The 13,654-nt window shown below is 44.6% G+C and overlaps 1 protein-coding gene and 1 long non-coding RNA gene across 7 annotated transcripts in view; one reads left to right on the top strand and one right to left on the bottom strand.

The window, feature by feature from the left end:
• The window catches only part of BLM (BLM RecQ like helicase), a 93,977-nt gene extending 92,581 nt beyond the window's left edge, over positions 1-1,396 (bottom strand). For 2 of the 4 annotated variants that reach the window (XM_037730506.1, XM_017506104.2), the window contains exon 1: positions 1,283-1,396. The gene's annotated coding sequence lies outside the window, so the exon portion shown is untranslated. The remainder of the gene's footprint in view (positions 1-1,282) is intronic. The other 2 variants (XM_017506103.2, XM_017506102.1) reach the window with 2 other exon arrangements.
• Positions 1,397-1,568: 172 nt separating this feature from the next.
• The window catches only part of LOC108287577, a 26,159-nt gene continuing 14,073 nt past the window's right edge, over positions 1,569-13,654 (top strand). For all 3 annotated transcript variants that reach the window (XR_005196532.1, XR_001818390.2, XR_005196533.1), the window contains exons 1-2: positions 1,569-1,741; positions 5,033-5,187. This is a non-coding gene — a long non-coding RNA (uncharacterized LOC108287577). The remainder of the gene's footprint in view (positions 1,742-5,032; positions 5,188-13,654) is intronic.

Genomic DNA, 13,654 nt, shown 5'->3' on the forward strand with positions numbered 1-13,654 from the left:
AGATGGGGTTTCACCGTGTTGACCAGGATGGTCTCGATCTCTTGACCTCGTGATCCACCCGCCTCGGCCTCCCAAAGTGCTGGGATTACAGGCTTGAGCCACCGCGCCCGGCCCAGAAGCTTTTCAAAGAACAATGAATTGGATCTTGAAGGACAAGTGGAACTTTACAGACAGGACTGAGGTTGTGAAGAAGAGTAGTCTATGAACTATTGGTAGAAAGGCTGCGGTAGGGTGGTGTGTGTTAGAGAAGCGGAATGCTCAAAGGCCTCCGCTATCATGCTAAGGAGTTTAGATTTCATCCTGCAGGTAATGGACACTCTCAGGGGCTTTCAGCCCTGAACTAGGATTATTCTGCAATTATCTTGGACCTCTTTATTCAATCCATTTTTCTCTTAGAAAAAAACATATGTGTGTGTATATATATATATATATATAAATTAAAAGATACATGTATATATTTTAACTTTTAATGTTTCTTACACAAAGATACAGAAAATAGAATTATATCCATGTACCCAGCGACCAAATTTAAAAAGTTAAATTCAGCTCTATTCTCTCTCTTTTAAAGGCATAAAACATTTCAGAAAGATTGACGGAGTCGCACTCTGTCACCCAGGCTAGAGTGCTGTGGTGCAATCGTGGCTCACTGCAGCCTCCTGGGTTCAAGTGATTCTCGTGCCTCAGCCTCCCTAGCAGCTGGAACCACAGGCACACACCACCACGCCTGGCTAATTGCTGTGTTTACTGTAAAGAGGGGATTTCGCCATGTTGGTCAGGCAAGTCTCGAACTCCTGGCCTTAAGTGATCTGCCTGCCTCAGCCTCCCAAAGTGTTGGGATTATAGGTGTGAGCCACTGTACCCGGCCTCATTTTAGATATATTTAAAATCTCACTCATTCCAGGAATGACTATGAAAAAAGAAAAAACAGATAACACGGAGGTAGTGCCCGAGGTCTGGGCAGGGATTCCTCAGTGCGGGGCATCATGTTAGGCACTGGGATACATTGGCAAGAACAGGCCGGGTCCTGGCCCGTGCTCGGTCCCCGACGCCGTAGGCGACCGTGGGAAAGTTCGCCCCCGCCCCGGGCCTCGGTTTCCCCATCTGGGAACGTGTTTGTGTCTGCTGTCCTCCCAGGATGCTCTCCAAACCAGAGGACTCAGGGGGCCAAGATGAACCAATGCAGTAAACGGAAGAACCCGCGCGGCCTCCAGCTCCGGGCCGGGCCGCCGAGAGCCGGGCTAGGTCCAGGGGGACCGACCCACAGCTCGCGGGCGACACTCACCTTGCACGCAGACTCCGAGCGGGCGGAACCAGGATCCAAACTCCCCGCGTCGCGATCTCGGACGCCGCGCCGAACGCTCACTCAGTTCGCGCCGGAAGCCTGCCTATTCCAATTGGCTGCTTCCTGGGGATGCCGACCAATACCGTCGCCCCCTGACATCTGTTCCCGCCCCCCTCAGGCTGTTGGGGCGGGTCTCCGTACGGCGCCGGGCGGGGCACGAATCTCCAAAGCCCAATGAGAGTCCTTAAGGGAGGGTCAGGTGACTACGGTGACTTCCCGGGCTTCCGGCGTTGGTTGAGTCTTTGTTTTTGCTGTGTGGAGGCGGTGAGGGCTTTGCAGGAAGTAGACAGCTGGACCCCGGCGGTGGCGGGGTTGAAAAGCCCCGGAGTTTGAGAGCTGAGACTTGCCAGGTCCCACAGGCCAAGCCAGGCCTCTGCACCCCGTCTCTTGGCTCCGACGGTCACTGTCTGCGAGGTTTTGGCGGTTTCTCCTCTCCATCCCCTTAACACCGCTGGCCTCTGTTTCAGCCACGCGGGAATGTGGGTCCTGTGATGCCAGATCTTAGTTTCTTTACTTTATTCCTCTCTTCCCTCTCTGCTTCCTTCCCTCCCACGCTCCCTTTCTTCCTTCCTCTTTGGGTGTGTGGTGAAATGTATCTAACATAAGATTCACCATTTTTAAGTGTACAGTTCAGTGGCATTAAGTACATTCACACTGTGAAACCGTCGCCACTATCCGTCTCCAGAACTTTTTCATTATCCCAAACAGAAAATCTGCCTATTACACAGTCACTCCCCATTACCCGCTTCTCACAACCCGATCGCCACTATTGCTATTTCTATCTGTGAATGCTAGATACTTCGTATAAATTGAACCATACACTAATTGCTCTTTTCTGATTGGCTTATTTCACTTTGCATAATGTCTTCAAGGAGCAGCCATTTCCTTCCTTCTTGAGGCTAAATAATACACCATCATACATGTTTACTACATTTTGTTTATCCATTCATCCATATAAATGGATGCTTGGTTATTTCCACCTTTTGGCTATTGTGAATAATGCTGCTATGAACTTTGGTATACAAAGAATCGTTCTCCACATAATACGCAGAAACAGTTTTCCAAAATGTAAAAATCTGTTCAAGTTACCGCCCTCCTGAAAACCTTCTATGGTAAATTAAAACCAAAATATACTATTAAATATCCCACAAAAAAAATAAACAGCTCACAGAATAGCTGAAAGGAACAGACAATTCCAATTAGTTGCAAAGATGCAAAAATAGGACTCTCATACAGAATTGATGGAGTGTAAAATGGTACAACCACTTTGAAAACATATCAATCTCTACCAAAATTCCATTTACCCCTACCCTGTGCCCCAGAAATCCCATTTCTAGATATTTATCCCCCAAAAGTGAATGCCTTTGTTCACCAAAAGACTCATAGCAGCTTTACTGATAATAGCCAAAGGGAAATAACTCAAATGTCCACCAATAGATGAATAGATAAATTATGGCTTATTCATATAACTGTATGCTACTATTGAAGAATAATTTAAATATCAAATATCATGATCATACAGATATAAGATAAATCTTAGAGATTTTAACTCATTAATGAATGAGAGATCCAGAAAAGATCCAGAGAGATCCAGAAAGATTGAATCCAGAGATTCAATGGAAGATTCAAAGTACCACACACACAGTTAAATGAGGAATAATGAAATAACTACAAATATATACAAAAACTGGCAGAACTGATCAAATCCACAGCTCAGTAATCAATTGCATTCTACTAAAACAATTTGCATTTCTATAGACAAGAAGTGTCTATAGTTTGTAAAAACTTCGAGTTGTTCTATAGCTCAAAGACAATAAAAGATTTAGTGTTCTCATAGAATCAGACATCCTATAAAGTGTAAGCTGGACAGCTGGATGCCTTGTTTTTCAGTGACACTCAGTAATCTTTTTTTTTTTTGAGATGGAGTCTTGCTCTATCGCCCAGACTGGAGTGCAATGGTGTGATCTTAGCTCACTGCAACCTTCACTTCCCAGGTTCAAGCGATTCTCCTGCCTCAGCTTCCCGAGCAGCTGGGACTACAGGTATATGCCACCACGCCTGGGTAATTTCTTGTATCTTTAATAGTGATGGGGTTTCACCATGTTGGCCAGGCTGGTCAGAATTTCTGATCTCAGGTGATCCACCCACCTTGGTCCCCCAAAGTGCTGGGATTACAGGGTTGAGCTACTATACCTGGCCCCAGTAATCTTTTTTAGACCATTTCAAAGCTTTTCTCAGTTTTTTTCTGTATTACAAAGTAAAAGGAGAATGAACTACTGTTACATGCAATATAGATGAAGCACAGACTGTGCTGAGCACAAAAAGAGGTAGATAAAAGAGTAAATAGTTTATACCGGGTTCCCCTTGGAGGCAGAGGTAGATGGGGAAGCTCCACAAGGAAATTTGACAGAGTGCTGGAAATTACATATCTATCTTATGTAGACATTTAATATGTATAAAGTGATATAGAAATCATTCATATATAAAATCATTATATACATAATCATTGAGATATGCATTTTTTTAATTTAAAAAAAAGTATGGCCGGGCGCGTTGGCTCACGCCTGTAATCCCAACACTTTGGGAGGCCGAGGCGGGTGGATCACGAGGTCAGGAGATTGAGACCATCCTGGTCAACATGGTGAAATCCCGTCTCTACTAAAAATACAAAACATTAGCTGGGCATGGTGGCGCGTGCCTGTAATCCCAGCTACTCAGGAGGCTGAGGCAGGAGAATCGCCTGAACCCAGGAGGCGGAAGTTGCGGTGAGCCGAGATCGCGCCATTGCACTCCAGCCTGGGTAACAAGAGCGAAACTCTGTCTCAAAAAAAATAAAAAATAAAAATAAAATAAAAATAAAAAAATGTATTTTTATTTTTTGAGGCAGGGTCTGGTTCTGTTGTCCAGACCAGAGTGCAGTGGTGCTATCTTGGCTCAGTGCAACCTCCACCTCCCAGGCTCAAGCGATTCACCCACCTCAGCCTCCTCAGTAGCCAGGACCACAGGCACATGCCACCATGCCTGGCTAATTTTTGTATTTTTAGTAGAAATGAGATTTTGCCATGTTGCCCATACTGGTTTCAAACTCCTGGCCTTAAGTGATCTGCCAGCCTCAGCCTCCAAAAGCACTGGGACTACAAGCATGAGCCACCTTGCCTGGCCAAGGTATGTATTTAAGATTAAGATGCGTGCACAAACCTTCCACCACCCTACACTCACATCCACAGAATCCTTCCAGGTGGGAGGTAGAGGTTGCAGTGAGCCAAGATCGTGCCACTGCACTCCAGCCTGAGTGACAGAGTGAGAATCTGTCTCCAAAAAAACCCCAAAAAACAAAACAGAAACCTTCCAGCAGCTGACATTTGCCTTCAAGGTGAAGACCAAACTCAGATTGGGTCCCTGCTTCCTCTCATGTGTCATCTGTCCCTAATCCCCATTTTCCTGATGTTTCCTCAAAGGTGTTTTACAGTCTTTCCAGTTTCCTGGCCTTTGCCTCCAAATTATACCTCTTGTTCATCTCTCAGGTCTTGGGATAACTTCTCTGCAAGTTGTTGGAGAAGTTGGGAAGTTGGAAAGCCTCACCTAATCCTCCAGATCTGCCTCTGTATCCCTCCCAGGTTTTCCCGTAATATCAATCAGCATTTGTGTTGCCTATATTGACACTGTTAATATGCATGTCTTCCTCTACAGAATATGCTCTCCATGAGGGTGCTCTTCAGGATCTCCCACAATGGCTGGTACTGGAGAAGGCCACAAAATGGCCTTTGCGAAGACCAAAGCAATAAGGGAATTAAGGCCATGTGTGACACCAACAATTTCAGCTGAATGTCAGCCTTTATTGAGTTGTGAGTATCCCACCTCTGATTTGGGTGCTACTGGTTGAGCCTAAGTAACGTCAGTGGTGTTATTTATTTGGTGGATTGTTTGTGTCTTTGTGTTATCTCTGTTCACTTTTTCCTTGGTCATTGTGCTATGAAAAATCTGCTTGATTTCCTCTGCTTTTTCCTATAGAGAAAGGTAGCCTGGGGAGTAATTTAACAAAGATGTGCCTTCTTTTTACAAGTAAAAATCGACATATTTCACCCAAGTATCCATTAACAGATGAATGAACAAACAAAATGTAGTATATTTAAGCTGGGCATGGTGGTTCACACCTGTAATCCCAGCATTTTGGGAAGCTGAGGTGGGCGAATCACTTGAAGACAGGAGTTCGAGACCAGCCTGACCAACATGGTGAAACCCTTTCTCTACTAAAAATAGAAAAAATTAGCCATGCGTGGTGGCATGCGCCTGTAACCCCAGTTACTCGGGAAGCTGAAGCAGGAGAATTGCTTGAACCTGGCAGGTGGAGGTTGTAGTGAGCTGAGATCGTGCCACTGCATTCCAGCCTGGGTGACAGAGTGAGTCTCCATCTAAAAAAAAAAATGCCAGGTGCAGTGGCTCACGCCTGTAATCCCAGCACTTTGGGAGGGCAAGGCAGGCAGATCACAAGGTCAGGAGTTCAAGACTAGCCTGACCAACATGATAAAACCCCGTCTCTACTAAAAAAAATACAAAAATTAGCTGATATGGTGGCGTGGGCCTGTCATCCCAGCTACTCAGGAGGCTGAGGCAGGAGAATCACTTGAACCCAGGAGGCAGAAGTTGTGGTGAGCTGAGATCGCACCTCTGCACTCCAGCCTGGGCAACAGAGCAAGACTCCGTCTCAAACAAACAACCCAAAAGAAGTGGTTTATCCATGCAGGGGAATATCATTTGGCCACGAAGAGGAATGAAGCTCTGGCACATGCCACAGCATTCTGAGTCGAATGTGCCGGACACAGAAGAACAAATACTATGTGACTCCATTTATATGAACGATTTTTTGAATAGGCAGATTCATAGAGAAAGCAGATTAGAGGTTTCAGGAACTGAGAATAGGAGGAAGGGAAGAATGAGGATTATTGCTTACTGGGTTCATACTTTCCGTTTCAGGGGATGAAAAGATTTAGAAATAGTGGCAATGGTTGTACAGCATTTGAATATAATGAATGCCATTGAGTTACACACTTAAAAAAGAGTTAAAATGGCAGTTTATTTCATACATATTTTACCGCAATAATAAAAGCAGTTAGTGTGGGGAAAAAAACAAACACGACACATTTTACACACACACACAAAATCCCCAAACGAAACAGAAATAGTTTTTCTTTAAAAAGAGAAAAGAAGAAAGGGAGGGTGGGAGAGAAGAAGCGAGGGAAGGAAGGAGAGAGGGAAGAAGAGAGAAAGGAAGGAAAGAAAAGAAACAAAGATCTCGTATTATCACAGGGCCCACATTCCCTTTTGCCAGCGATAGGCTCCTCGTGCTCCTGGAGGCATCTGAGTTACTATTTGCGCCTGCTCTTGTAGAGGGTACCTGTGGAACAGAGGCCAGCATTATTTAGGGGATGGAGAGGAGAGACTGCCAAAGCCCTGCAGAGACAGATCAAAAAAAGTGTGGTTTTCCGGGACTGAAAACTCAGTGGCAGCAGCCCCTGCCTCACCTACCCGTGGGATTTTAATTCATAGAGGTGACTGATGCCAGAGAGACTAACGGCATTGAAAGAATAATTTATCCCCAGGCTGGGCGCGGTGGCTCAAGCCTGTAATCCCAGCACTTTGGGAGGCCGAGGCGAGTGGATCACGAGGTCAAGAGATCGAGACCATCCTGGTCAACATGGTGAAACCCCGTCTCTATTAAAAATACAAAAAATTAGCTGAGCATGGTGGCGCGTGCCTGTAATCCCAGCTACTCAGGAGGCTGAGGCAGGAGAATTGCCTGAACCCAGGAGACGGAGGTTGCGGTGAGCCGAGATCGCGCCATTGCACTCCAGCCTGGGTAACAAGAGCGAAACTCCGTCTCAAAAAAAAAAAAAAAAAAAAGAATAATTTATCCCCGTTTCTTGAGAGGAGGGGCGTGCCATGCCACACAGAGCCAAATGCAGGAGCACCAGGTTTGGTCAGGAGGCAGAGAGGAGTGAAGGGAAGGCTTAAACCAGAACGTTTATTGGCGTTTCGGCGGGATAGGCAAGGCAGCGCAGGAAAACAGTTTGGGATTGGCTGGTTTGAATAATCCTGGGGGGGCTTCGGAGATTAGGGGTGTCTCTAGGGGTTCTCTGGTATGTAGCCTTGGGTTAATTTAGGGCAGGGGAAGTATTGGCTTTTTGTTAGATAAGGGGGATAGTTAGAGGTCTGGACTTGGGACTTGTTGGAGGGTTTGTAATAGAATTTTTCTGGTGCCCACACCCGAAAAGGAAAGTTGTCAACAAGTTTGGCTGTTCGTTGGGTCCTGTGACTAACGGATGCCAAATAGACAAATACAAAATCGAAGGAAACAGAACAGACCCTCTCCACCTGGAGCATTTTCCAGGCAGCCATTTCTGAGGGCCATGTGTGTCCTGAGCCACAGCTGTGTTTGGCATAATAGCAGCTTCCTGGCATGAAAGAGCCCAAAAAAAAGATATCAAAAACACTACATCTGCAGTAGGCATCTGTAACCTTTGCCTAGGGAAAATCGTCCACTTACAGCACCCCGATGCGGCTTTGGAGAGCCACCTTTCTCAACCCACCCAGGAAGCTCATGCCAATGTGGGACCAACTTCTCAAGCCTAGAATGTTAGGGGTGCCCATTCGACTTCAGCCTGGCCAGTCAGCATATCCTACTGGCTTGGCCTGATGACTCCAGCTGGGCCTATGAGAGCTGTCCCTAGGACTTTGGCTAGAATTTACCAGGAATGTGGTAAGAGGTGTGCCTTTCTGTTGGAGTTCCCAAACTGTAAAGATGTCATCCTGGATGTGGGACTGGGAGGGGAACCTGCCTGAGGATGAAGCCACCGGAGAGGAGAGTGCAGGCAAGAGAAGGAAAGAAGCTGGGGTTTTGGAATTAATTGTCCGAGGCCCTGGATCCTGCTGTGCTGTCAGCCACATCCTGGACTTACCAGTCATATATGCCAGTTACTTCCCTTTTATACTTAAAAGGCAAATTGCAAAACAGTAGCCATAGTATGCTATGTTTATGTAGAAAACAAGGGGGAAAATGATTCGGGTATGTGTTAGCTAGCATATTCGTTTAAACTTTTCTAATAAATAAGCTAATAATCATAAATACCTGTCGGGAGTGGGAACGGGGTGGATAGGGGGATGAGTCATAGAAATAGTTAACTGTGGCTGGGTGCGGTGGCTCATGCCTGTAATCCCAGCACTTTGGGAAGCCAAGGCAGGCAGATCACGTGAGTCCAGGAGTTCGAGACCAGCCTGGCCAACATGACGAAATCCCATCTCTACTAAAAATACAAAATTTAGCTGAGCATGGTGGTGTGTGCCTCTAGTCCCAGCTAGTGCGGAGGCTGAGGTGGGATAGTTGCTTGAACCCGGGAGGCAGAGGTTGCAGTGAGCCGAGATGGTGCCATTGCACTCTAGCCTGGAGGACAGGGTAAGTCTCTGTTTAAAATAAATAAATAAATAAAAATAATGGACTGTACAGTTTTCTATTTTTTGACATTTGAACATGTGAGAAGGCTACCTATTCATAATATTAAATACAGACATTTTTATTTTTTAGAGACAGAGTCTTGCTGTTGTCTAGTTTAGTCTTGAACTCCTGGCCTCAAGGAATCCTCCTGCTTCAGCCTCCCAAAGTGTTGGGATTACAGGCATGAGCCTCTTGCTGTGTTGTCCAGATTAGTCTTGAGCTCCTGGCCTCAAGCAATCCTCCTGCCTCAGTCTCCCAAAGTGCTGGGATTATAAGTGTAAGCTAGCTGTGCTCAGCCCAGACTTTTAAAAATACAAAAAAAAAAAACCAAAAAAACACCTTGAGGTTTATTTTACAAAGCCCTTAGGAAGAACAAATCCTATTATAGCAAATAAATTGAATTTTCAATGTACTATGCTAGTAAGATATTTACACTCCTAACCACTCAGGAGCAAAGTAAACAAAGAACACTGTTAAGAAACCAGGTAGGTGGGAAAAGATCTTAATTAAACTTAAAGTTATACATAGTCTGCCTTTTGTTATGTTTTCTAAGAATATGTAAGAAGCAGTCTGAGATAGTCAGTGGTAACAACAATGCTCTTCCCAAAATATACAATGTTATACGCAAGGAACTTCTGCTTCCAAGTAGGATATAGTAGGTATCAGTAGGTCATTACTCCTGCTACAACAACCAGAAACACACACACACACACACACACACACACACACAGGATAAATTATACAGATCACACACACACATATAGATGTATTTATAGACAGAGTCTCAGTCACCCAGGATGGAGTGCAGTGACCATCTCAACTCACTGCAGCCTCTGCCTCCCGGGTTCAAGTGACTCTCCCACCTTAGCCTCCCCACTAGCAGGGACTACAGGCACTAAATTTTGTATTTTTAGTAGAGATGAAGTTTCACTATGTTGGCCAGGCTGGTCCTGAACTGCCTTGGCCTTCCAAAGTGCTGGGATTACAGGGATGAGCCATCATGCCTGGCCCAACTCATATTTTTAAAGACATCAGAACATGAGAGGGCAGTGAGATCAGAAACAGAAGAGCCCATGCTAGGTGAGCTGGGATTGTTGGTCATTTTTCTCCCTGGGTACATTTGTCAAGGCCAAAGATTGAGTGTAGTTTACACTGAACTTTTGATGGCCTCTCAGGCTATTGTTACAGATTAGAATCTAAAGGAGCCCAGATAAGAGACTCTTTTTCCTGTGGGATATTTGCTGAGTGCTGGGGTAGATTGAGGGCTGGGGCTCCAGGTGCGGTGGGGGCAGTGGCTGCTAAGCTGGAGACCGAGGCTGGAAAGGCAGAGTAAGAGCTCCTGCATTTTTTTATTGTTTAGAATATGGAGTCCCTCTGAAGGGAGGGGCCTGCAACAAATACACGACAGTTCTCACTCTCAAGATAGTTAAAAACAGAAGTGGACCACCTGTAAGTAAAGCTGCAATTCACCACGAAATCAGCTCAGTTTCTGATTGGATAGAATTATCATCCCTTTAAGCTACATTGGCTTAAAAATAGAATCAACCATTCAGGGGAAAATATTAACTTCGACCTTTAAGGTTCTTTTATACACAATGTTTGGCATACAATAAAAACGTGTAACTCAGCCAGGTGCAGTGACTCTCACCTGTAATCCCAGGACTTTGAGAGGCTGAGGTAGATCACTTGAGGTCAGGAGTTCGAGACCAGCCTGGCCAATATAGTGAAACCCCATCTCTAATAAAAATACAAAAATTAGCCGGATGCGGTGACGCACACCTGTAGTCCCAGCTACTCAGGAGGCTGAGGCAGAAGAATCGCTTGAACCCAGGAGGCAGAGGTTGCAGTGAGCCAAGATGGCATCACTGCACTCCAGCCTGAGTGACAGAGCGAGACTCCATCTCAAAAAAAAAAGAAAATGTCTATAAGTACAAAAGGATAAAATAGAACAATGTTAACAATGAAGTTCTTGTTTAATGTCTCCCTAGAATACAATATTTAGCCAAGAAGATCATTCACATAATCTTAACATGTTTGTTGTAGAAAATAAAAGGGAATTTGTTGATTTAAATTATAAATAAACTCATTTTTGTAAATCATATTATATAAATTCCTGTTAGAATCCTGGATCTAGTTTTTTCTTCACAGATTGCAAGTAACATAAAATAAAGCTTCTACCAGATTTGAATCTAAATACCACCCTCACTTTACAATTCTGAATTTTGGTTTCCACATTTGTAAAACAGAGATAGTAATACGTGTCTCATAAATTTAGTATGAAGATTAAGTGACATAAGGCCTTTATGGTATAATGCCTGGTACAGAGTAAATATACATTATTACTGCTGTTATTACTTTTGGAGACAGGGTCTCATTTTGTTGCCCAGACTGGAGTGCAGTGGTACCATCATGGCTCACAGTAGTCTTGAACTCCTAGGCTCAAGTGTGCCTCAGCCTCTTGTGTAGCTGGGACTACAAACACATGCCACCAGGTCCAGCTAATTAAAAAAAATTGTTTTTGCAGAGATAGGTTCTCACTATGTTGCCAGGGCTGGTCTTGAACTCCTAGCCGCGAGCGATTCTCCTGCCTTGGCCTCCCAAAGTTCTGGGTTTATAGATGTGAGCCATTACACCCAGCTTTGGCAAATTATTAATTTTTCCCCAGGCATGCATCTGTACCATGTTACAGGAATCAACATAGGGAGTATGAGGGAATCGACGCCCATTAAATGAGATGAGATTAAATGAAATAATGGATGTAATTTTCAGTCAAGTCTTTGTAAATGGTGACCTTTATTATTATAACGACATAATCTCAGTCTACCAAATCAGGTGTGCAACAAACTATTTACTTGAACATAACAACTTCACTTGTGTTTTGAGCTCCCAGTCTGCTAGAGTAACAGCAAATTAATCTTAGATATGTGAGGTTTGTTTGTTTCTTTCGTAGAGACTGGGGTCTCACTGTGTTGCCCAGGCTGGTCTCAAATTCCTGGCCTCAAGCAGACCTCCCGCCTTGGCCTCCCAAAGTGTTGGGATGACAGGCGTGAGCCACCATGCCCAGCCCAAAATTTGGAGTTGTCGTTCCTTCTTGCTGGATAGTTTGTGGGTTCTTAGGGTCTTACCTTGTGCTAAGGTGTGAGAGGAAGGGCAATTGTTCCTTACTATCATCTTTCCTCATAGGTCACATAGAAGTGGCCTGTTCTGTGCATATGCCTTCTTCAGGTCTGGGCGTCCTCCCTCCACTTCTGTTCACAGCCCGGGGGCCATGGGAATCTTTCTGTTGCTTCAGTGTCAAACAAGGGCATGGACATCTTAGAATGCCTGTGGTGCTGCCAACCAAAACACCCTCGATGCAGTGCCATCTCTGGGGTCATGCCGTTCCCTGGCATGCAGCCCAGGAATCAGGGCCGAGGACCTTTCTTTCTTGGAGTCACCTTGTCACTGCTCTCTCATCTCAGTGCCTCACTTCTTCCCCCTGCTTCAGGGGCTTTTCATCTGGTCTCCCAGAAGAACTTAACCTGTTATTACCTATTATTAAGAATAGGTTTACTTTCACATTCAGATAATGGAATATTATCCAGCACTAAAAAGAAATGAGCTACCAAGCCACAAAGAGACATGGAGTAAAATGCATAATACTAAGTGGAAGAAGCCATCCTGAAAAGGATACACACTCTGTGTTATTCCAACTAGGTGGCATTCTGGAGAAGACAAAACTCTGGAGATGGTCAAAAGATCAGTGGTTGCCTGGGACTGAGGGCAGGGAGGGATGAATAGGCAGAGAACAGAAGATTTTTAGGGCAGTGAAAATGCTCTAATACTGTAATGGTGGACACATGTCCTATAGATTTGTCCACTTGTCTATAGATTGTACAACACCAAGAATGAACCTTAATATAAACTATAGATTTTGAGTGATAATGATGTGTCAATGTAGGTTCATCAGCTGTAATAAATGTAGCATTCTGGTGGGGGAGGTTGATAATGGGGGAGGTGGTGCATGTGGGGGAGGGCATATGAAATATCTCAGTACCTTCCTTTTAATTTTGCTATGAACCTAAAACTGCTCTCAAAAAATAAAAGTCTGGCCAGGCACGGTGGCTCACGCCTGTAATCTAAGCACTTTGGGAAGCCAAGACAGGCGGATCACCTGAGGTCAGGAGTTTGAGACCAGTCTGACCAACATGGTGAAACCCTGTCTCTACTAAAAATACAAAACTTAACTGGGTGTGGTGGTGCATGCCTGTAATCCCAGCGACTCAGGAGGCTGGGGCAGGAGAATCACTTGAACCCAGGAGGTGGAGGTTGCAGTAAGCCGAGATCACGCCACTGCACTCCAGCCTGGATGACAGAGCAAGGCTCTGTCTCAAAAAGTAAATAAATTAATTAAAAATAATCTTTGGCTACATCAGCCATTTTCTCCCTTCTCAGGCCATGGCTTAGGCTTCATCCCCAACCTTCAACTAGGTTCCTCTGACAACTTTTTTTTTTTTTTTTTTTTTTTTTAACATTTCTGTGTTCCAAAATCAGGCCTCAAATTCAGGGAGGAAATTATGTAGAGGCTGATGATGGTCTTACACCCAGATCACCTTTGGTTTTCCCCAAATGGCCACTTGATGGCACCCAAGAATCTTCTTGTTCACATGATTCCTAAAATGGTTCACGTGAAATAAAGGGGATATGATCATTGAAGGGCTTTTGATAAAAGTCATTAGACGCTACGGCTGTGTTCCAGTGTGTGTTCCATTGAAGACCACAGTACTGTCATGTCTGCCTCTTTTTTTTTTTTTTTTAAGGAGGGTTATTTGTAATACAACTTT

The sequence above is a fragment of the Cebus imitator genome, unplaced genomic scaffold (assembly GCF_001604975.1).
Source record: "Cebus imitator isolate Cc_AM_T3 unplaced genomic scaffold, Cebus_imitator-1.0 Scaffold348, whole genome shotgun sequence".
In the NCBI taxonomy this organism is placed as follows: domain Eukaryota; kingdom Metazoa; phylum Chordata; class Mammalia; order Primates; family Cebidae; genus Cebus; species Cebus imitator.